Source organism: Meles meles, unplaced genomic scaffold, assembly GCF_922984935.1.
Source record: "Meles meles unplaced genomic scaffold, mMelMel3.1 paternal haplotype, whole genome shotgun sequence".
Lineage (NCBI taxonomy): Eukaryota > Metazoa > Chordata > Mammalia > Carnivora > Mustelidae > Meles > Meles meles.
Window position 1 is genome coordinate 1,346,058 of NW_025721600.1, and position 23,945 is coordinate 1,370,002.

Here is a 23,945-nt window from a genome sequence, read left to right on the forward strand (position 1 = left end):
ATTGATTTGCAGATGTTGAACCAAACCTGTAGCCCTGGAATAAATCCCACTTGATCGTGGTGAATAATCCTTTCAATGAACTGTTGAATCCTATTGGCTAGTATTTTGGTAAGAATTTTTGCATCTGTGTTCATCAAGGATATTGGTCTGTAGTTCTCTTTTTTGGTGGGATCCTTGTCTGGTTTTGGGATCAAGGGGATGCTGGCCTCATAAAATGAGTTCAGAAGTTTTCCTTCCATTTCCATTTTTTGGAACAGTTTCAGGAGAATAGGAATTAGTTCTTCTTTAAATGTTTGGTAGAATTCCCCTGGGAAGCCGTCTGTCCCTGGGCTTTTGTTTGTTTGGAGATTTTTGATGACTGTTTCAATCTCCTTACTGGTTATGGGCCTGTTCAGGTTTTCTCTTTCTTCCTGGTTCAGTTGTGGTAGTTTATATGTCTCTAGGAATGCATCCATTTCTTCCAGATTGTCAAATTTGTTGGTGTAGAGATGCTCATAGTATGTTCTTATAATTGTCTGTATTTCTTTGGTGTTAGTTGTGATCTCTCCTCTTTCATTCATGATTTTATTTATTTGGGTCCTTTCTCTTTTCTTTTTGATGAGTCTGGCCAGGGGTTTATCAATCTTATTGATTCTTTCAAAGAACCAGCTCCTAGTTTCATTGATTTTTTCTATTGTTTTTTTGGTTTCTATTTCATTGATTTCTGCTCTGATCTTTATGATTTCTCTTCTCCTGCTGGGTTTAGGGTTTCTTTCTTGTTCTTTCTCCAGCTCTTTACGTGTAGGGTTAGGTTGTGTACTTGAGACCTTTCTTGTTTCTTGAGAAAGGCTTGTACCGCTATATATTTTCCTCTCAGGACTGCCTTTGCTGTGTCCCACAAATTTTGAACTGTTGTGTTTTCATTATCATTTGTTTTCATGAATTTTTTCAATTCTTCTTTAATTTCCTGGTTGACCCATTCATTCTTTAGAAGGATGCTGTTTAGTCTCCATGTATTTGGGTTCTTTCCAGCTTTCCTCTTGTGATTGAGTTCTAGCTTCAGAGCATTGTGGTCTGAAAATATGCAGGGAATGATCCTAATCTTTTGATACCGGTTGAGACCTGATTTGTGACCCAGGATGTGATCTATTCTGGAGAAGGTTCCATGTGCACTAGAGAAGAATGTGTATTCTGTTGCTTTGGGATGAAATGTTCTGAATATATCTGTGATGTCCATCTGGTCCAGTGTGTCATTTAAGGCCTTTATTTCCTTGTTGATCTTTGGCTTGGATGATCTGTCCATTTCAGTGAGGGGAGTGTTCAAGTCCCCTACTATTATTGTATATTATTGATGTGTTTCTTTGATTTTGTTATTAATTGGTTGTTATAGTTGGCTGCTCCCACGTTAGGGGAATAGATATTTAAAATTGTTAGATCTTCTTGTTGGACAGACCCTTTGAGTAGGATATAGTGTCCTTCCTCATCTCTTATTATAGTCTTTGGCTTAAAATCTAATTGATCTGATATAAGGATTGCCACCCCAGCTTTCTTCTGATGCCCATTAGCATGCTAAATTGTTTTCCACCCCCTCACTTTAAATCTGGAGGTGTCTTCGCGTCTAAAATGAGTTTCTTGTAGGCAACATACTGATGGGTTTTGTTTTTTTATCCATTCTGATACCCTGTGTCTTTTGATTGGGGCATTTAGCCCATTAAGATTCAGGGTAACTATTGAGAGAAATGATTTTAGTGCCATTATTACTCTTTAAGGTGACTCTTACTGTATATTGTCTCTGTGCCTTTCTGATCTACTACATTTAGGCTCTCTCATTGCTTAGAAGACCCCTTTCAATATTTCCTGTAGGGCTGGTTTGGTGTTTGCAAATTCTTTCAGTTTTTGTTTGTCCTGGAAGCTTTTGATCTCTCCTTCTATTTTCAATGATAGCCTAGCTGGATAGAGTATTCTTGGCTGCATGTTTTTCTCGTTGAGTGCTCTGAATATATCATGCCAGCTCTTCCTGGCCTGCCAGATCTCTGTGGATAAGTCTGCTGCCAATCTAATATTTTTACCATTGAATGTTACAGACTTCTTTTCTCGGGCTGCTTTCAGGATTTTCTCTTTGTCACTAAGACTTGTCAATTTTACTATTAGGTGATGGGGTGTGGACCTATTCTTGTTGACTTTGAGGGGGGTTCTCTGCATCTCCTGGATTTTGATGCTTGTTCCCTTTGCCATATTAGGGAAATTCTCTCCAATAGACCTTCTGCTCCCCTCTCTGTTTCTTCTTCTTCTTCTGGAATCCCAATTATTCTGATGTTGTTTAGTCTTATGGTTTCACTTATCTCTCGAATTCTCCCCTCATGGTCCAGTAGATGTTTGTCCCTCATTTGTTCGGCTTCTTTATTCTCTGTCATTTGGTCTTCTATATCACTAATTCTTTCTTCTGCTTCGTTTATCCTAGCAGTGAGAGCCTCCATTTTTGATTGCACCTCATTAATAGCTTTTTTGGTTTCAACTTGGTTAGATTTTAGTTCTTTAATTTCTCCAGAAAGGGCTTTAATATCTCCAGAGAGGGTTTCTCTAATATCTTCCATGGCTCTTTCGAGCCCGGCTAGAATGTTCAGAATCGTCATTCTGAACTCTTGATCGGACGTATTACCAATGTCTGTGTTGATTAGGTCCCTAGCCTTTGGTACTGTCTCTTGTTCTTTTGTTTGTGGTGATTTTTCCGCCTTGTCATTTTATCCAGATAAGAGGATATGAAGGAGCAAATAAAATACTAAAAGGGTGGCAAAGACCCCAGAAAAATGCGCTGTAACCAAATGAGAAGAGACCCCAAATTGTGGGGGGGGGGGGAGAAAGGGGATAAAAAGAAGTTCAGAATAAAAAAGAAAAAAATTTAAAAAATAAAACAAATAAAGAAAAAATATAAAAAAGAAGAAAAAAATATATATTTAGACTAGTCAAAAAACGTTAAAAAAGAAAAGGGTAAAAGTTTTAAAAAATTTAGCAGAAGAAGAAAAAAGAAAAAAAAATGTAAAAAGAAAAAAAATTGAAGTAGCCGCAAGACTAAAGAATCATGGGGAGAAAGCCATGAGTTCCGTGCTTTGCTTTGTCCTCCTCTGGAATTGCGCTGCTGTCTTAGGAATTGAACCTACTTTCCTTGATAGATGAACTTCGTCCTGGCTGGATATTTTGTTGATCTTCTGGGGGAGGGGCCTGTTGTAGTGACTCTCAAGTGTCTTTGCCCGAGGCGGGATTGCACCGCCCTTACCTGCGGCCAGACTAGGTAATCGGCTCGGGTTCGCTTTTGGGATCTTCTGTTCCCTGAACGCTTTCTGTAGAGTTCCGGAGGACGGGAATGAAAATGGCGGCCTCCTAGTCTCCGGCTTGGGGGAGCTGAGAGCCTGGGGCCCCACTCCTCAGTGCGCCCTCAGAGGACAGCACTCAATCACTCCCGTATCCCCAGCCTCTAGCCGCGCTCCGAGCTCACCCAGCCCGCGACCAGTTCAAGGTAACCCTGAGCTGAGAGTTCAATCCTTGGCTCTGTCTCTGCAGCCGGCTTCTCCGTTCTAATACCTGCGAGCTCTGTGACACTCTGACACTCCCGGTCCTTCTGTGACCCTGCAGGACCTGGGGACACGCTGACCCCGCGTGGGCTTCACCCTGGTTTAGCCTCTGGAGCAATATCCCTCAATGGAACAGACTTTTAAAAGTCCTGATTTTGTGCTCCGTTCCTCTGCCGCTTGCCGGGAGCCGGCCCCTCCCCCCGTGGTCTATCTTCCTGTCGTTTTAGATTCACTTCTCCGCCAGTACTACCTTTCAGAAAGTGGTTGATTTTCTGTTTCTAGAGTTGCTGTTTTTCTTCTCTTTGATCTCCCATTGGATTTGTAGGTGTTTGCAATGTTTAGATAAGCTATCGAGCTGATCTCCTGCTACCTGATGTCGTCTCAGCCTGTTACTTCTCCGCCATCTTGGCTCCTCCCCCTCCTGATTCTACTTCTGAGATGAGTGGCCCTCTCTAAAGGGACCCATAAAGCCCCTGAAAGCAGAAAGGAGAAAAGATAGGAGAGAGAGGGACTGGTGCTGAATAAGGGGACCTCCAGGGGGAGGACTGCCCTAGAGCAGCAGTAGGGAACTCTGAAGAAAATCTTTCATCTAGTAGTTTCTAGAACCAGAAGAGGGGCCCTGGAAGAAACTTTCAAGGGATCCCGGAGCACCCAGGACGCCAAGGAGGTACATATCCTGGGTTAATAAGAAGTCATGGCCGATGGTCCCCAGTCCTGGAGTCACCGGTCTGGTTGTTGTGCCAGGACAGCCCTCAATTAAGACAGCTGGACCCACATTACCACACTGGAGTTGGTCGCACGGGCTCCATAGTGACCATCCTAGAACTGCATGTCCTGGTCCCAGTGTTGGAAAGACACAAAGCAGACACCCATCTTGATGCTGGAGAACATGTGGGTGACCTGAATGCAGACAGTGTTGTTCCACTGTTAGATGGGAAATGGCACAGCAGAGAATTTACCCAGCACAGTCTGGCGGCATCTAGAAGTTAGACAAGGAATCAGTACATAGAGCCACTGTTGTGTCGGACTCCCCACCAATCATAAACACAAATCTCAGTCTTCCACTCTCTAGCAGCCCTAGCCACAACCCTCCTCCTCCAAGTCCAACACCTGTTTTTTGCGACAACACCCCAAGGAAGACATGAAACAGGACTGGGAGAGGGCCCATGGCACCATTCACCTGTTACCTCCACCACCCAGCCATCCCCACCATGCTGCACCATCCATTTCTGAAGGCCTTCCTGGCAGCAGGGATTGAAGATGAAGTTGCATCCAAATGCACTGCGCTGACAGAAGCTGCCCAGGAGGCAGGGCCTGCCATCGCAGGCAGATGGGTGGGGGAGGGCTGGGGGCAGGCAGCTGTGAGCAAGCAACAGCAGGGTACCATGGTCTCAGGACAATATGAGCAACCAAAGGTCTGCTGTCCACCAGGGCACCTCATCCCTGGCACACTCTGCAGCAGCACCCCAGCAGCATGTGCCGGCCACATAGCTCAGCACCACCAGGAGCAGCTCCAGTAGCAGTTGGCTCAGGTCCAGTGCTTCCTCGGGTTTGGGGTTTGGAGTGGGGAGCTGGTCAATCTGGTCTCAGGAGGCCACGACGCCCATGCTTATCCACCCAGCCCGAGCCAGACCTGTAGGTAACTTGAATCAGAGTTAGGGCTCCTTGCTGGCCATCTCTCTCCTCTACATAATATACTAATAATTAATTTGATTTATCAATGTGTTCTCAAATCTACAAGCAGTTTTGTCTTATTGCTTTCCATTAAATATGACAATATATTACTAATTTCATAATAGGCAATGTGAAAAAAATATACTTGAACTCTGAATGGACACAAAAGTGCAGAAGGCTTCACATAAGAAGATGGAAACCTGGAACTAATCATTCATGTAGGGGGAAAAAAAACGAACATGGGGCATACGTTTAACCTATGCTAAGAGCAATATTTATTTCAATGCACATGATGAATATTTTTATGAACTAGGTTTTTGTTTGAACAAATTTACAATATTCTTAATGAATTATGGAAGGTATTTAACTTTGAAAATAAGTAAAAACAAGGCAGCATTGACTTGTAAAAATATTGAGGTTAAAATACTAGATGTATTAAAGTATTTTTAGCATATTGTATTGCTGGAAATGCTACAACTTCTTTCCTCCTTGCAAACTTCTCACTTGGTTAGTTAAACTTATTTAAAATCCTTGAAGTGAATCGCTGTGCAGAACCTCTTGGAAACATACAGAGTGCTTCTTACCGAGTAGGTCATCCTACGACTAGGGCAATTTCACATTTATTACCATGGCAAAATTTCAAATTATTTTTGTGTTCTACCTTAATCTCAGGACATAAATAATCAATATCATAGACTCTTTTGCCTGAAACTTAGATTAAGCTTGAAGTAGCGACTTTCTATTTAAAAGAAAATATACTATATCAATAAAGGAACCTAGTTTTCTTAAATCATCTCTCCCCAGTGCATTGTCTTTCCATCGCTTATGTATTTTCCACTTGTAACTATTGTCAGACTTGTTGCAATTCATAACTGAAATTACTCCCGAGGACCACAACAGTTTTAACTTAGTGTTTGCTTCATTTAGTACTGAAAATAATTTTCATTAAAATTTAAAATTTTTCTTATATGATATCATATCCTACATGCAAAATTTATAATCCAGAGAGCAAATGGTTTATTAACTAGATTGAACAGCAGGTAATAGGTATGGAAGTAATTCACTGGGGTTTATTCTGCTAGATGGTAAAACCATGAAAGTAGGTACATTATATATCTTGGTTACACATTATTATTTAATTCTCTTCAGCTCTCAGTGGCCTTATCTAATTTAGTAGGCACCTTGTACCTTTTGTTCAGTGAGTGATTTAATTAGTGCTCATTGGACAGGCAAGTAAGAAAAGAGAGATGATAGTTTATGAGACTTGAAGATGTTGATTAAAAAATAAGCATAATTGGGGGCCCCTGGGCTGTGCTTTCTTGGTTTTGGCTCAGGTCGTGATCTCAGGGTCCTGAGATGGAGCCCTATGTGAGGACCATGCTCAGTGGGGAGTGTCCTTATGACTCTCCCTCTCCCTCTCTTTCTGCTCACCCCCCCATTTCTTTCTCTCCCTCTCTTAAATAAAAGCATAACTGGTTTGGTCTAACAACTAAGGAGCCTAGAAATTGTCACTACATCCTAACAAGCAAAAATCTGAAAAATAAGCAACTCTCCTTAGATTTTTCAGAGTGAGTTCATAGACAAATTCCTGCTCCTAAATCTGGAGCAAAAGACAGGCAAATACAGAGAATTAGAAACCTCCAGAGCAGAAACTTCCACAAAAAAACAGTCCTGTTGTTGAGAAACCAAAATGGTAATTAGTGTATTCCTTGAAGGTTTAGTTTGGTTATGACTCTGATAAGAACTCTATTGGGGGGAAGCCCCCAAAACGAAAAGAAACTTCAGGGAATTCAGCCATAGGGATCCTCCATACCTCTGTGAGTTTTACGTCCAGGAGCTCTACCAGGTCCTCATAGTTAATAGTGGATAAAAAATTTCCTCATGCCTTTAGCAGAAGAAAGGGAAAAAGATCTATTTTGAAAAATACACCTTTTATCTATACAAGAACAACTCAAAATGGTGATGGAAAGTATCATAGAACAAAGGAAATTGAGAGACTCCATATTCATGGATAAAAAGATTCAATATGGTCAAGATGTCAGTTCCTCACAATTGGTCTATAGATTCCGCACAATCCCTATCAAAATCTCATCAAATTAATTTAAGGATATCAGCAAACTGATTCTAAATTTACTTGAAAGTGTTGAAGATCAAGAAGAGCCAACATAATAATGAAGAAGAAGAACAAAGTCAGAGCACAGGTCAAACTGTTCTTCAAGATTTACTACGAAACTATAGTAATCAAAATAGTGTGGTTACTGGTAAAAGAATAGACAGAGTAATGGAGTGGGGTAGAGAACCCATAGATAGATCCACAGAAGTTTGTCAACTGATCTTTGACAAAGGATAGAAGTCAATATACTAGAGAAATGAAGGTCTTTTCAACCTACTAGAGAAATGAAGTTCTTTTCAACCCATAATGCTGCAACTAGACATCCATATGGGAAAAAATAGACACAGACCATATACCCTTCATGAAAATTAACTCAAAATGGATCACAGACCTAAATGAAAAATTAAAAATATAGAACTCCTACAATATAGTATAGGAAAAAATCCATGGCCTGGCGTCTGGTAATGATTTTTAGATACAACATTAAAGACATGATCCGTGAAAGAAGCAATTGATTAAGTGGACCTTATTAAAATTAATAACTTCTTCTCTGGGGGCTCCTGGGTGCCTCAGTGCATTAAAGCCTCTGCCCTCAGCTCAGGTCATGATTCCAGGGTCCTGGGATCGAGGCCTGCATTGGGCTCTGCACTTAGTTGGGACCCGGCTTCTTCCTCTCCTTCTGGCTGTCTCTCTGACTACTTGTGATCTCTGTCTGTCAAATAAATAAATAAAATCTTTTAAAAAGAGAACTTCTGGGTGCCTGGGTGGCTCATTGGGTTAAGCCGCTGCCTTCAGCTCAGGTCATGATCTCAGGGTCCTGGGATCGAGTCCCGCATCAGGCTCTCTGTTCGGCAGCGAGCCTACTTCCCTCTCTCTCTCTCTCTGCCTGCCTCTCTGTCTGCTTGTGATCTCTCTCTGTCAAATAAATAAATAAAATCTTTAAAAAAATAAAAAATAATAAAAAGAGAACTTCTCCTCTGCAAAAGACAATGTCAAGAGAATGCGAAGACAAGTGACAGACTTGGAGAAAATATTTACAAAAGACAAATCTGATAAATAGCCGTTATCCAAAATATACAAAGAACTCTTAAAAATGCAACATTAGAAAATGAACAACAGAATTAAAAATTGGACAAAAGACCTGAACAAAGATTTATAGTTGTCAAGAAAACACATGGAAAGATGTTCAACTTCCTCTGACAGCCAGAAATTGCAAGTTAAAAATGAGATGGCACCACCCACCTGTGACAATGGACACAATCCAAAACAGATGATCCCAAAAGCTGGAAAAGATACAGAACAACAAAATCTCTCATTCATCGATGGTGGGAATGAAATGGTATAGCCACTTTGGAAGACAGTTTGGTGGATTCTTCTAAAACTAAACATAATCTGACCACATTATCAAGCAACGACAGTCTTTGTAATTACCTGAATGTGTTGAAAACATGTCAACATACAAACTTGCACTCGTATGTTAATGCAGTTTTATTCATAATTGCCAAGAACTTGGAATAAACTAAGGTGTCTTTAATGGGGCTAATAGATTAAAGAAAAAAAAAATAAACACACAAAAAACTTCAGTACATCAAATGAGATTCAGTGCTACAATGAATTTGCTATCAAGCCATGAACAGACATGGAAGAAACTTAAATACTTATTATTAAGTAAAGAAGACAATATGAAAGTTATGTATATGATTCCACCATGACATTCTGTACAAATAAGAACTGTGAAGAAGTTAAAGTATCTGCGTTTGCTAGGGTTTAGAGGGGAGGAAAGGATGAATTGACAGAGCAGAGAGGATTTTTAAGGTGACAATGTTCAGTATGATACTATAATGGTAGATACACCTGATTATACATTTATCAAGATTCACATGATGTGTGAGATCATTAGTGAACCTTAAGGTAAACTATCGACTTTGGAAGCTAATGACGTGTTAACCTAGGTTCATTGGTCATAACAAGTGCATCTAGTGGGAGAGGTTGTGCATTTGTGGAGATGAGGAATATATAAGAATTCTCTGTATTTTCTGTTCAATTTTGCTGTGAACCTAAAACTTATCTTAAAAATACCACGGCTTCATTTTGTTTTGTTTTAGTTAAAAAAAATAAAGAATGTGTATTATGCTACTTTTGTATGGTATGTTCTGTAAATATCTCTTAGATCAATTTGGTCTACATGCAAAAGTAACTTTCTTCCTCTCACCCCTTTGCAATGTCATTCCATTCTCTCCCGACCTGGAAAGTTTCTGCTGAAAAATCAGATGATTGTTTCATAGGGCTTCCCTTTTATGTAACAAGTTGTTTTTCACTTACCATTTTTAAGATACTCTCTTTAACTTTTGAAATTTTGATTAATGTCTTGGTGTGGATATCTATACCTTAATTTGAGCTCTCTCTGCTTCCTGGACTTGAGTGTCTTTTTTCTTTCCAGGTCAAGGAAATGTTACATGATTATTTCCTCAAATAAGTTTTCTGCCCTGTCTCATTTCCTCCTGGAACCCTTATAATGGGAATGCTATTCCACATGATATTGTCCCATAAGTCTCTTAAGCTATCTTCACGTTTTAAAGTTCTTTCATTTTGTTCTTCCATTTAGGTGAATTATGCCGTCCTGTTGTTGAGCTTACTGATCAGTTGGCTTCATCCAGTCTTTTGTTGAACCTTTCTAATGTCCTTTTTAGTTTAGTTGTTGTATTACTCAGACATCTGATTGGTACTTTCTTATATTTTCTTTCTCTTTGTTGAAATTCTCACAATGTTCACCCTATGAGTTTCTTCTGAGTTTGGTGAGAATCTTTATAACTGTACTTTGAATTTTTTATCAAGTAGTTTAGTTATTTCCATTAAATTTTTTCCTTTGAGCTTGTGTCTTGTTCTCTCATTCATTTATTTTATTTTTCTGTTTACTTTATCTCACTCTCCGTGTTTGTTTCTGTGTATTATGTGAAACAGGTATCTCTCCTAGATGCGAGGGAGTGGGAGTAGGAGATGAAATATCATTCAAACTTACCTAGAACTTGGTAGTCTTTCGAACCTTTGTTCGAAAGATTGTCTCAGAAGCTTAATTTTTTTCTCCCTAAGTATTAACTGTTGAGGGTGTACAAAGACTTGTAGTGTTCCAAAGGGAAGAATCTCAGTCAATACCTAGCTTCAGGCTGACTGGAAGCCAGATCCTTAGGCAACTGCTTTTAGCTTATGTAAACACATATACAGTCTTGTGGGATCACAATCATAGACTCTGATGATATTCAGACCAAGAGATATGGAGGTGTCTTCACCACTTATTTGCAAGAATTGGTGTGTATGTTCCTTTCTGTGAGGTATCTCTTTGCTTTGGTGAGGCCAAAGGAGTACACAAAGATGGTGGCTCTCTGCTCACATTCCCTGAGAGTACCTTTGTAGCCTCCAGATGTATGGCATACCTGAAGTTTATATCTTCAGATTGAAGCTTCAGCAGAAGTAATTTTTTTATAGGTAGAGTAAGGGTGCATTTCCATTGGCCTTTGTGCACTGGGTGTGATAGCATATTCTGACCTGACTTTCTGATTGTAGCAGTTTCATGGGGCCCAGAAATACACACCCCTCTGACCTCCAGAGCCAGGCAATCAAGTAGCATCACCTGTGTGGACTGCATTTGCCCATAGCAAGACCTTGGGAAAGTGATGATGGTGGGACATATTTGAGGCATTAGTGACACAGGAGAAGAGTGCTAGAGCAGGGGACATCTTCTGCAGAGATGAGTACTGATCTAGGCATGCCTGCGGCGTTACCAAGGCTGTGTCTTGGGCACCAGCACTACCACGACAGAAGGAGAATGCAAAAATGGCACTCACCATTTTCTTCAAAGTTCTACTGGTCCCACCCCTCCAGGAGGTACTTCAAAATTATCAAATGCATCTCCTTCACTTATCATCTGGACACTTCCCAAACTATTGCCTTTGTGCTGAATCCCAGGACAAATGATCCATGAAAAGTCCCTCAAAAGGGCCACTTGAGTGGCCCAGTAAGTTAAGCATCTGCTTTGGGATCACCTGTCTTTGGCTCAGGTCATGATCCTGGGGTCCTTGTATCTGGCCATGGTGGACGCCCTACACAGTGGGGAGTCTGCTTGTCTCTCTCCCTATGCCCCTCTCCCCCACTCCCATGATCTATCTCTATATCAAATAAATGGATACAATCTTAAAAAAAGAAAAAGGGAATATCTCAGATCACCACGGCCCCTCTGGCCATGTGGGTGTAAGCTTATTTGTTTCTAAAGCCAGACTTGTCTTCCGATGCAAGTCTCAAAGTTTGTCTTGCCTGATGTGGGGCACAAATATCTTGATTCTTGGAGATAAGCTTCATAAATGTGATCTCCCTCCTTATTGTGTGTCCACTTGCTAGATTGGGTTTTAGGCAAGACCTTATCTCTTTCTCTCACACCCAGATTACTGTGGTCCTTTTATCCCTAGCTGTGTAAGGAGCTATTCATCTAGTTTCAGTTCTTTTTCAGTGAGAATTATTCCATCGTAGCTATAAATCTGGTATGTTCTTTTGAGGAGGTGAGTTCGTGTTCTTCCTTTGTGTTCATGTTGGACCCCACTCCCATGGTTATCTGAAAAGTTCAACAACAGAGTGTCAAAAGAGCACTACCTTTTTTAGATGTCTTAGCAGACTGAAAACTGATCTTTATGAAAGAGACAACCACACAGACTTAATTGTGGTTAATTTCTGCAAACCTTTATGTAAAATCCTCTGATTCTGTGTTTTATCATAGGAAAACTGGGTAATAACAGGAAGTTGATACACGTTAAATGGAGAAACGCATGGGGAAGCAGTTATATCTGACACTTAGTAAGCACTCATATTTCAATTTTTGTTGATATTGATGTTAGATCCAATCTGAAGCAGAATTATAGAATAAAAGGGCAATGTGGGCTTTTAAAATCAATAGCTAATGTCTGGGTGATAGCTTGGGATTTATTTTTCCCTTATATGATGTTTATTCTCAACTGCACATACAAAGTACTCCTACACTGAAAGATGATTAACACATGATTCTCAATGGCAGGTATGGTGTTGCCCCTATAGGTTAATGGCTAGGTCTCAAAATGATTTATCCATTACTACTTTGCACATAGTTGAGTAGAATCAAAACAGGAAAGTAAAGCTCTTTTTACACCCAAAAGTGTGCTATGTTAAAGGCCTATAGAATTTACCAACTTTACAAATGCTTACAGACCAGCTAGTAAATGTGTTCCTCACTTACCCCCAACTACTATAATTAAACCTATCTATTAAAACATAAAATAATATATCTAGTTCTGAATGAATTGCTTCTGAAGGAATGGAATAACATCCTAAGTAAATTAGACTATAATACGTTTTCAACGTATTGAACCATTAAACCAAAAAAACAAAACAAAACAAAACAAAACAAAACAAAAAAACACATTCCCACCTGAAAACAATATACCAGGGTTTACAAAAGGTCTTATCCCATGTAAAACAGATTCTACTTTCTTTTACTACCTCTGAGAAAAATGCATAGGGAATGCGATTGTATTAATGAAAGCAAGGTAAATCATTCAGGTCATAGGTTCACCTTGTGTGAGCTGGTACATTCCTTGAAGTCAAATATATAAATATAAACCTTGGCTCAGGGCTTTTCTCACAAGAGCTAGATAAACATATGTCAAAAGAGATTTGGTCTTCTTGAGAGTGTTAATAATGCCCCCTCCCTGATCCCTCACACATCAGAGTTTGGCTGAACACTTACAAATGTAAGATTACCTTGTTTCTTTCCTACAGAAAGAACAGTGATTTAGCACTTTACCAACATGCGTGTGTGTCATAGGTACCATAAATCACTATTTTATATTGTTATGAGCTTGCAAGTTATAAAGTAATGTTAAGGTCATAAAGAGCACTTACATAATTCCTTCTCATCTGCAGAGTGCTGACATGTGTTACCTCACTTATCTATATGTCACTAGTAGTCAAAACATCCACAAAGTTCTCCAGATTTTTAAAAATAAAATGCAGTCAATTGTTGATGTCCCACTATTGTATCAGCTCCATTCAAACATTATTAATATGAATTTATGCAGTGCTGGGAATTATGTATTGGTAGGTTATGTTATGATGATAATCATAACTGGGATCATATAATGATGATCTGGATTATCATAAGGATGGTAATGCTGATTGTAGCATTTTAAAGATGATTTCCATATGTTATGTTCTCCTCATATATACCAGGATCTATTTCTGTAATCTCTAGTTTGTTTTCACTGCTTTACTTTCCATTTCAATGCCAGTGATGCCTTCCAGAGTCTTTATAATGTGCTGTGATATCTGATAAGAAAGTTTTTGTTCTCTATTCTTTTCCAAAATTTTCTCAGTGATTCTTAAGCATTTATTTTTTTAACGGAAACTATAAGGTCCCTTACCTGTCAGTTCTTCTCAAACTCCTTTCCCCAGAAGTTCAGCTCTATTGCAATTCTATGAGAATGACGTTAACATGTACTCATTAATTTTGGAACAATTGACATAGTAATGGTATTAACACTTCCTATTCAAGACTATGATATGGTTTTAATTGGTTCATTTTGTTTTATGTTTTTCAATGAGATATTATACATGTAGATCCTGTGCCTTTACTATTAAATGTATTCACATAGATTTTGCCGTTTTTGACGCTAATATGAATGGGAGATGTTTTCTCCTCTTACTGCCCCTAAATGTTTACTGCTGAATTAGAAACATTATTGAGGAACGCCTGGATGGCTCAGTGGGTTAATCCTCTGCCTTTGGCTCAGGCCATGGTCTCGGGGTCCAGGGATCGATCCCCACATTAGGCTCTCTGCTCAACAGGTAGACCACTTCCCCCTCTCTCTCTGCCTGCCTCTCTGCCTATTGTAATCTCTCTCTGTCACATAAATAAAATAAAATCTTATAAAACAAGAAACATTATTGAATTGCTGATTTTTGCTTATGAAATGTCCAGGAAATTTATTATTTTTTCTATCAGATTCTTTTTTAGCAAGGGTACTTTGTTTCTATTTATTAAAAAGTCAAATAACCCATGATTCTTATTACTTACATAAGTATTACTTATATACCTACATAAGCATTACTTATGTAAGTAATTACTTATATAAGTTATTATATTTTATATATTAATATATATAGTTATATAGTAATATATATTAATTATATAATATATGTATTAATGTATAATATATAGTATATATTACTTATATAAGTAATATTTTATAAATATTACTTTATTTCATTGAATTACTGTATTTGCTCGAATCTTTGAGGCAACACTGAAAAATAATGGTGATGGTGCATATTCCTGCATGATTTTTGGATTTTAATGAAATGGTTTTGGTGCCTTTATCAATGGTAATATTTAATTTTGATGACAGCTTTATTATATTTGAGTAATTTTGTTACATTCCAATTTTCAATTTTCTGGAGTTCTTAAAGATTACCATTTGTATATTACATGGTTATATCAATTATATCCCTAAATGCACTGATGTAGTGAACCATGTTGATAAATTCTATGATAACATTCCTTAAATTATCCCGTTTTGGTCATAGTATGATGGTCTTTCGATATTTTAGTAATATCTTTTAGAAGTCTTAATTTAAGGGGCCTGGATGAAGCTGTAGTAGTCTTACTAGGAGAACTTACCAGGAATACCAGAGCATCTTAATAGAGTCTCACCAATCTCTGTAGGCAACTCTTGATCTTGCCAGTGGTGGTGTAAAGACCATCATGCTTGCCTGTCAAAATACCTACCCCAGATAAATGCAATTCTTCACCTAACTTGCTTACCCTGAGCCTCTTTATCACTTTCTGTCATGACCACTAGTCTTCCATATGTCTTTAATGTTATCTGGAAGTCCTACTGGAATTCCCTAATTCATTTATTTTTTTTATTTTTTAAAATATTTTATTTATTTGACAGAGAGAAATCACAACTAGGCAGAGAGGCAGGCAGAGAGAGAGAGAGAGGAGGAAGCAGGCTCCCTGCAGAGCAGAGAGTCCGATGTGGGGCTCGATCCCAGGACCCTGGGATCATGACCTGAGATGAAGGCAGAGGCTTTAACCCACTGAGCCACCCAGGCGCCCCCCTAATTCATTTATTTTACCAGTCTCCTGGCAATCTATTTCATACCTGCTTCTATACCCCCAAACCTAGAATCTTCTTCCAAATATTTATCTCAAATAATTTTGATTGGGTAATAAATGGAAGGATAGTTACATGAAAGTCTAAATAATCCCAGAATTTCCTGCTCACAAATGCTCTCCAATAATTTATAGTTTGCTCATTCTCATGTTCAGATAATGAACAAGGGGACATACTAAGTCATTGTTTAAGGAAAATTGATAACATACAAACAGCCAAAAAAATTAGTCTCTATTTCATTTCAATCCCTTTAAGCAAGCAGAGCAATCTTCAAAATTTGAGCAAGTATTATTTCAATTGATTGGATTAAATTAAATTATTTAAATTATTTAAAAAATTAAATTATTTAAATTCAATTGAAAATTGAAGACAAATTTGAGAAATAATAGCGAATACAAAACATAGTGAACAGACATTGTTATCACCACTTTACATACAGTATTTGGTCCAATCCAACAGAGTAACTTCAGAAATCAAAAATCACAAGTGTACTCATGGTAGAAGTGAGAAATGGGAGGCACAGACAAAATAAAATTTCTGATGGCACATAGTTACTAAGGGGTGTTGACAGGATTTGAACACAGATTACATAGCTGTTATTCCTTCTCTGTGGGAACTAATGAAGGGGAGGAGGTGGTGTAAGTGGAGAGAAATATTCAAGGAAATTCTGTCATCATAGAAATCAGGAGTGGAGAAAAGAGTTGCCCCACTTTTTATTCCCATAACCATATGAAGTTTAACAAAATGGGAGTTTGGCTCTTGTATCTCAAATGAAGTGAGCAACAGTGTGTTTGGAAAGTCTCCTATTTTTCAAGATCTTACTCACACATACTAAGCATTTCTGTTTTGAGCATCCTCTTGCGATCAAATGTGGATAATATAAAGTTTGTCTCTGAAGTTCTATAATAGATCAGAATGATGTATGAGTTAAACTCAATCCAAGGCCACTCAGTCCCCAAACCCTGAGTCACTCTCTGTTCTATTTCTTACCCAATAGTATCATGCCCAACCATATAATATAATTTATTACAGACTGCAGAGATTAAATGCCATTAAGCTATTCTAAGATGCCAACATCAAGATGCTAACATTTAATACACATTCCCTTTGAACATGGCAGAAAGAAATTTAACTGTATATATAATCCACAATCTTATACAAAAATCAAGTTATTCTTACTCTTTTAATCAAAATTTGGAGAAAAAGAGTTGCATCCTCTCCACCGTTTTAAAAATTTTTTTTTAGATTTTTTAATAAACACATAATGTATTTCTAGCCTGAGGGGTAGAGGTCTGTGAATCTCCAGGTTTACACACTTCACAGCACTCACCACAGCACACCTCCCCAATATCCATAACTCCACCACCCTCACCTGACTCCCCTCCCCCCAGCAACCCTCAGTTCGTTCTGCAAGATTAAGAGTCTCTTATGGTTTGTCTCCCTCCCAATCCCATCTTGTTTCATTTATTCTTTTCCTACCCCCAAACCGCCCACATTGCATCTCTATGTCCTCATATCAGGGAGATCATATGATAGTTGTCTTTCTCTGATTGACTTATTTTGCTAACCATAATACCCTCTAGTTCCATCCACATTGTAGCAAATGGCAAGATTTCATTTCTTTAGATGCCTAAATAGTATTGTATTGCATAGTGTTGCAATATATATATATTCCACTTCTTTATCCATTCATCTGTTGATGAACATCTAGGTTCCTTCCATAGTTTGGCTATTGTGGACATTGCTGCTATAAACATTCGGTGCATGTGCCCCTTCGGATCACTACATTTCTATCTTTAGGGTAAATACCCAGTAGAGCAATAGCTGGGTCATAGGGTAGCTCTATATTCAACTTTTTGAGGAACCTCCACACTATTTTCCAGAGTGGTTTCACCAGCTTGTATTCCCATCAACAGTGTAGGAGGGTTCCCTTTTCTAAGCATCCTCGACAGCATCTGTCATTTCTTGACTTGTTAAATTTAGTCATTCTGACTGGTGTGAGGTGGTATCTCATTGTGGTTTTGATTTGTATTTCCCTGATGCTGAATGATGTGGAGCATTTTTTAAATTTAATTATTTATTTCAGCGTAACAGTATTCATTGTTTTTGCACAAAACCCAGTGCTCCATGCAATACGTGCCCTCCCTATTACCCACCACCTGTTCCCCCAACCTCCCACCCCCGACCCTTCAAAACCCTCAGGTTGTTTTTCAGAGTCCATAGTCTCTTATGGTTCGCCTTGCGGAGCATTTTTTCATGTGTGTGTTGACCATCTGGATGTCCTCTTTGCAGAAATGTCTGTTCATGTGCTCTGCCTATTTCTTGATTGGATTATTTGTTCTTTGGGTGTTGAGTTTGCTAAGCTCTTTATAGATTTTGGATACTAGCCCTTTATCTGATATGTCGTTTGCAAATATCTTCTCCCATTCTGTCAGTGTCTTTTGGTTTTGTGACTGATTCCTTTGCTGTGCAAAAGCTTTTGATCTTGATGAAATCCCAATAGTTCATTTTTGCCCTTGCTTCCCTTGCATTTGGCAATGTTCCTAGGAAGAAGTTGCTGCGGCTGAGGTCGAAGAGGTTGCTGCCTGTGTTCTCCTCAAGGATTTGGATGGATTTCGTTCTCACACTGAGATCCTTCATCCATTTTGAGTCTATTTTCATGTGTGGTGTAAGTAAATGGTCCAATTTTATTTTTCTGCATGTGGCTGTCCAATTTCCCAACCCCATTTGTTGAAGAGACTGTCTTTTTTCTATTGGAAATTCTTTCCTGCTTTGTCGAAGATTAGTCGACCATAGAGTTGAGGGTCTATTTCTGAGCTCTCTATTATGTTCCATTGATCTAATGTGTCTGTTTTTGTGCCAGTACCCTACTGTCTTGATGATGACAGCTTTGTAATAGGGCTTGAAGTCTGGAATTGTGATGCCACCAACTTTGGCTTTCTTTTTCAACATTCCTTTGGCTATTCGAGGACTTTTTTCGTTCCATATAAATTTTAGGATTATTTGTTCCATTTCTTTGAAAAAAGTTGGGTGGGATTTTGATAGGGATTGCATTAAATGTGTAGATTGCTTTAGGTAGCATGACATTTTCAAAATATTTGTTCTTCCAATTCAGGAGAATGGAACATTTTTCCATTTCGTTGAGTCTTACTCAATTTCTTTCATGAGTACTTTACAGTTTTCTGAGTATAGATTCTTTGCCTCTTTGGTTAGGTTTATTGCTAAGTATCTTATGGTTTTGGGTGCAATTGTACATGGGATTGACTCCTTAATTTCTCTTTTTTCTGTCTCATTTTTGGTGTAAAGAAATGCAACTTATTTCTGTGCATTGATTTTATATCCTGACACATCACTGAATTCCTGTACAAGTTCTAGCAGTTTTGGAGTGGAGTCTTTTGGGTTTTCCACATATACTATCATATCATCTGGAAAGAGTGATAGTTTGACTTATTCTTTGCTGATTTGGATGCCTTTAATTTATTTTTGTTGTCTGATTGCTGAGGCTTGGAATTCCAGTACTATGTTGAATAGCAGTGGTGATAATGGACATTCCTGCCATGTTCCTGACCTTAGTAGAAAAGTTTCAGTTTTTCTCCATTGAGAATGATATTTGTGGTGGATTTTTAATAGATGGCTTTGATAATATTGAGATATGTGCCCTCTATCCCTACACTATGAAGAGTTTTGATCAGGAAAGGATGCTGTACTTTGTCAAATGTTTTTTCAGCATCTATTGAGAGTATCATATGGTTCTTGTTCTTTCTTTTATTAATGTATGGTATCACACTGATTGATTTGCAGATGTTGGAACAACCTTGCAGCCCTGGAATAAATCCCACTTGGTTATGGTGAATAATCCTTTTAATGTACTGTTGGATCCTATTGGCTAGTATTTTGGTGAGAATTTTTGCATCTGTATTCATCAAGAATATTGGCGTGTAATTCTCTTGTTTGATGGCATCCTTGTCTTGTTTTACAATAAAGGTGATGCTGGCCTCATAAAATGATTTTGGAAGTTTTCTTTCCATTTCTATTTTTTGGAACAGTTTCAGGAAAATAGGAACTAATTCTTTAAATGTTTGGTAGAATTCCCCTGGGAATCCGTCTGGCCATGGGTTTTGTTTTGTTTTGTTTTGTTTTGTTTTTGTTTTGGAGATTTTTGATGACTGTTTCAATCTCCTTACTGGTTATGGGTCTGTTCAGGTTTTCTATTTCTTCCTGGTTCCATTATGGTAGTTTATACTTCTCTAGGAGTGCATCCATTTCTTTCAGATTGTCAAATTTGTTGGCGTAGTGTTGTTCATAGTACGTTCTTATAATTGTCTGTATGTCTTTGGTGTTAGTTGTGATCTCTCCTCTTTCATTCATGATTTTATTTATTTGGGTCTTTCTCTTTTCTTTTTGATAAGTCTGGCCAGGGGTTTATCAATCTTATTAATTCTTCCAAAGAACCAGCTCCTAGTTTTGTTGATTTGTTCTATTGTGTGTTTTTGTTGTTGTTTGTTTGTTTGTTTGTTTTGTTTTTGTTTGTTTGTTTGTTTTTGGTTTCTATTTAATTGATTTCTGCTCTGATCTTTATGATTTCTCTTCTCCTGCTGGGTTTAGGCTTTCTTTCTTGTTCTTTCTCCAGCTCCTTTAGGTGTAGGGTTATGTTGTGTATTTGAGATCTTTCTTGTTTCTTTTTTTTTTTTTTTTAAAGATTTTATTTATTTACTTGACAGAGAGAGATCACAAGCAGACAGAGAGGCAGGCAGAGAGAGAGAGAGGGAAGCAGGCTCGCTGCTGAGCAGAGAGCCCGATGCGGGACTCGATCCCAGGACCCTGAGATCATGACCTGAGCCGAAGGCAGCGGCTTAACCCACTGAGCCACCCAGGCGCCCTCTTTCTTGTTTCTTGAGAAAGGGTTGTACCACTATATATTTTCCTCTCAGGACGGCTTTTGCTGTGTCCCACAGATTTTGAACCATTGTGTTTTCATTATCATTTGTTTCCATGATTTTTTTCAAATCTTCTTTTAATTTCCTGGTTGACCCATTCATTCTTTATAAGGATGCTGTTTAGTCTCCATGTATTTGGGTTCTTTCCAGCTTTCCTCTTGTGATTGAGTTCTAGCTTCAGAGCATTGTGGTCTGAAAATGTGCATAGAATGATGCCAGGCTTTTGATACTGGTTGAGACCTGATTTATGACTCAGGATGTGATTTATTCTGGAGAATGTTCCATGTGCACTAGAGAAGAATGTGTATTCTGTTGCTTTGAAAGGGTATGTTCTGAATATATCTGTGATGTCCATCTGGTCCAGTGTTTCATATAAGACCTTCATTTCCTTGTTGATCTTTTGCTTGGATGATCTGCCCATTTCAGTAAGGGGAGTGTTAAAGTCCCCTATTATTATTGTATTATTGCCAATGTATTTTATTTGATTTTGTTATTAATTGGTTTATATAGTTGGCTGCTCCCATGTTAGAGGCATAAATATTTATAATTATTAGAGCTTCCTGTTGTACAGACCCTTTGAGTATGATATAGTGTTCTTCCTCTTCTCTTATTATAGTCTTTAGCCTAAAATCTAATTGATCTGATATAAGGATTGCCACCCCAGCTTTCTTCTGATGTCCATTAGCATGGCAAATTGTTTCCCACCCCTCACTTTAAATCCGGAAGTATCTTCGGGTCTAAAATGAGTTTCTTGCAGGCAGAATATTGATGGGTTTTGTTTTTTTATCCATTATGATACCCTGTGTCTTTTGATTAGGGCATTTTCCCCATTTACATTCATGGTAACTCTTGAGAGATATGAATTTAGTGCCATTGTATTGCCTGTAACATGACTATTACCGCATATTGTCTCTGTTCTTTTCTGATCTACTAATTTTAGGGTCTCTCTTTGCTTAGAGGACCCTTTTCAATATTTTCTGTAGATCTGGTTACGTGTTTGCAAATTCTTTCAGTTTTTGTTTGTCCTGGAAGCTTTTTATTTCTCCTCCTATTTTCAATGATAGCCTAGCTGGATAGCATATTCTTGGCTGCATGTTTTTCTCTTTTAGTGCTCTGAATATATCATGCCTGTTCTTTCTGGCCTGCCAGCTCTCTGTGGATAAGTCCACTGCCAATCTAATATTTTTATCATTGTATGTTACAGACATCTTTTTCCGGCTGCTTTCAGGATTTTCTCTTTGTCCCTAAGACTTGTATTACTATTAGGTGATGGGGTAGAAGTATTCTTATTGATTTTGAGGGGGATTCTATGCACCTTCTGGATTTTGATGCTTGTTCCCTTTGCCATATTAGCAGAATTCTCTACAATAATTCTCTCCAATATATCTTCTGCTCCCCTCTCTCTTCTTCTTCTGGAATCCCAATTATTCTAATATTGTTTCATCTTATGGTGTCACTTATCTCTCTAATTCTCCCCTCATGGTCCAATATCTGTTTGTCTCTCTTTTGCTCAGCTTCTTTATTCTCTGTCATTTGGTCTCCTATATCACTATTTCTTTCGTCTGCCTCATTTATCCTAGGAGTAAGAGCCTCCATTTTTGACTGCACCTCATTAATAGCTTTTTAAACTTCAACTTGCTTAGATTTTAGTTCTTTTATTTCTCCAGAAAAGGCTTTTATCTCTCCAGAGAGTGTTTCTCTAATATCTACCCTGCCTTTCTTGAGCCCGGCTAGAACCTTGAGAATCCTCATTCTGAACTCTAGATCTGACATATTAGCAATGTCCATATTGATTAGGTCCCTAGCCTTTGGTACTGCCTCTTGTTCTTTTTTTGTGGTGAGTTTTTCCACCTTGTCATTTTGTCCAGATAAGAATATATGAAGGAGCAAATAAAATACTAAAAGGGTGGCAACGACCCCAGTAAAATATGCTTTAACCAAAGCAGTAGAGTCCCCAAATCATGGGGTGGGGGAGAAAGGGGATTAAACGAAGTTCAGAAAAAAAATTAGAAAAAGAAAACAAATAAAGAAAAATATAACAAAGAAAAAAATATATATTATATACATTAAATTGGTGACTAGAACAGGTTCACCCACTTAATTTGGGTATTATTTTGGTCTCTTAGAAGAAAGTGTCTCCCAAAATTTTAAAGAATGAAAAGCATATATAAGGGTAAACAAAATAAGGGGATGGAATATGTCTATAAAGTTGATTTTTTTTTTAATTTCTAAAAAAGAAGTTGATAAAGTAAGTTGGTTGGGAGAATAAAGAAAAAGAAAGTGGAGAGAATTTGCTCAGGCTGGAGACTAGAACAAGCCTGGAGCTAGATTTAGGGTATATTTTGATCTATTGGAAGAAGTTATACTCCAGTTTTAGGGTATATTTTGATCTATTGGAAGATGTTATACTCCAATATACTACAATTTTTGTAGAAGAAGAAACCCTATGTGTATACAAAAAGTTAAGTTAAATAAAATGAATGTTAAAATATGACTATAATAATGAAGGTCTAAAAAAGATTATTATTTATTTATGAAAGGAAGTTTAATATAAACTAGTCAAAAAAGTTAAAAGAGGAAATGGTAAAATCTAAAAAAATTAGCAGAAGAAAAAAATTAAATTAAAAATGAATTAACTGCAAGACTAAAGAATCATGGGGAAAGATCCGTGAATTCCATGGACTGCTTTCTACTCCTCTGGAATTCCTCTGTTCTCCTTGGTAAGTGAACTTGGTCTTGGCTGGATTTCTTGTTGATCTTCTGGGGGAGAGGCGTGTTGTAGTGATTCTCCAGTGTCTTTGCCCATGCTGGAATTGCACCACCCTTACCAGGGGCCAGGCTAAATAATCCGCTCCAATTCGCTTTTTGGAGCTTTAGTTCCCTGAATGCTTTCCATAGAGATCCGGAGGATGGGAATGAAAATGGTGGTCTCCCAATCTCCGGCCCAGAGGAACCAACAGCTCAGGGTCCCACTCCTCAGTGCACCCTCAGAGAAAAGTGCTCAATCACTCCCATCTCCCTGGCCTCAGGCCATGTTATGAACTCACCCAGCCTGTGACCAAGGGTCTCTGTCTCTGGCACACAGCTCGGCCTGGAGACTCCAAAGCTCACTCTTCAACTCTTTCACTGTAGGCGGCATCCCCACTCTAATACTTGCAAGCTCTGTGACACTCAGACACCCCTGATCCTCATGTGACCCCACGGGACCTCGAGCCACACTGACTCCGCATGGGTTTCACCCTGGTTTAGCCACTGGAGTAATGTCCCTCAGTGGAGCAGACTCCTAAAAGTCCCGATTTTGTGCTCTGTTGTTCGGCCACTTGCTAGGAGCCAGCCCCTCCCTTCACAGTCTAGCTTCTCATCACTTTGAATTCACTTCTCTGCCAGTCCTAACTTTCAGAAAGTTGTCAATTTTCTGTTTCTAGAATTGTTACTCTTCTTCTCTTCTATCTCCTTTTGGAGTTGTAGGGTTTGCAAT

The 23,945-nt window shown here is 38.4% G+C and overlaps 1 pseudogene; it reads right to left on the reverse strand.

Moving 5' to 3' along the window:
• Positions 1-4,304: 4,304 nt before the first annotated feature.
• Positions 4,305-5,818, reverse strand: LOC123936537 (annotated as a pseudogene).
• Positions 5,819-23,945: the final 18,127 nt, after the last annotated feature.